Consider the following 1,661-nt stretch of genomic DNA (forward strand, 5'->3'; position numbering starts at 1 on the left):
GAGAGGGAGAGGGAGAGGGAGAGGGAGAGGGAGAGGGAGAGGTTCTTTCTGGCCCCTAGCTTTCCCTGCCAGCCTTTCTCACTCAGACCTATCCCTTAAAGCCCTTCCACAGCTTCTAGGTTAACTTCCTGCCTGCTGAGACTTCCAGTCTCCCTTGCCTGGCTGCAGTCTCCTGCCCCCAGTCCTGCTATTGCTCTGTTTCTCACACAGACTCCCACTTGCTTAGGTCTCATACTGACACATTTTTATTCACTTCTGCTCATATCCTCTCCTGTCACCTAGGTCTGGTTCCCTACCCCTCTAACAAAATGGCTTTGTTGATATAGACGACACATGGTACAATGTATCTATTCAAAGTGTAGTATTTGATAGACTTCAGTTAAGTCACAGGGTCAACCTTCACTAAGTCAATTTGATTTCTTTCTTTTTGTTTTTGTTTTGTTTTGTTTGTTTTTTAAAATAGGGTTTGTGTAGCCCTGGCTATCCTGTCACTCACTCTGTAGACCAGAATGGCTTGGAACTCAGAGATCCACCTGTCTCTGTCTCCAGAGTGCTGGGATCAAAGGAGTGCATGACTACTGCCAGGCTAATTATTTATTTTCAAGGTAAGGTATTTTCATGAAGTCTGTGTTGGCCTCTAATCTGTGATCCTCCAGAGTGTCATGGCTCCCTGAATCCTGGAATTAAAAGTGTGTATCATCACATCTTGATAGCAAGAATGAAGGCAGCATAAACTAAGAGATGAATGAACTGGATGTCAACACTGGGTTGCTAATATTAGAAGGTTATTTTCTAAATTAGTATTTCCAGTCATACAGAAAGGATTAGAGAGCTTTGCTGGATATTCGTGCTCCTACCATCCAACTTGTTCTAAAATTATAGAGACCCTAGAAGCCTTTTTTCTTTTCACTGTAACTACGAGAGAAGAGGTTTCTACTGGCTCAGAGTTTGAGGGGGTCCATTCCATAGAGATTGGGAAGGTAGAGTTTATGGTGGCAAAGCATGTGGCTGGGATGCCCCACATCTCCAGAGTCAGGAAATAGAGCCCAGCCATAAACGCCAATGCCTGCCTACCCTCTCCAGCAAGGCCTCACCTCTTTTTTTTTTTTATGATAATCTGATATTTTAATAGAATATTTATATTACAAATATGAGAATTCACATTCTTATTTTTAAACTCATAACTGAAAATATGAATCTTATAACAATTCAATACTTAATACAATATTTTCAAATGCAAAAATTCTCACATGTAGTTGGACAATAATTTATTTTTGAGTTGGATATGTTAAATTTTTTTTCAAGAGCTCTTAATTTTTCTCCTAGGTATGACAATAAAGTTATAATGCTTGGGTATCTCAGTTATAAAATAAGCTTATAACTTTTCAGTAGTTCTAGAACAAAGACTCTCTAGATGACCTGTTATTGTAATGGGGTTGGTTAGACCATTTGTCCAGGAGATCCAGTTTTAAACTCTATCTGTGAAGTTGAATGGTAAATAACCTGTCCTCTTAGTAAAGAACTCATTGCTTTTTTAAACACTGTCATAATTTTATTTTTGTTCTTATAATTTACATTACTACTTTCTATTTCTTCCCCAATATGATCTCTTTTTTTTTAGATTTTTGTCAACTGTTTTTTGTTTTGTTTTGTTTTTTTAA

The sequence above is a fragment of the Mus pahari genome, chromosome 1 (genome assembly GCF_900095145.1).
Source record: "Mus pahari chromosome 1, PAHARI_EIJ_v1.1, whole genome shotgun sequence".
NCBI lineage: Eukaryota > Metazoa > Chordata > Mammalia > Rodentia > Muridae > Mus > Mus pahari.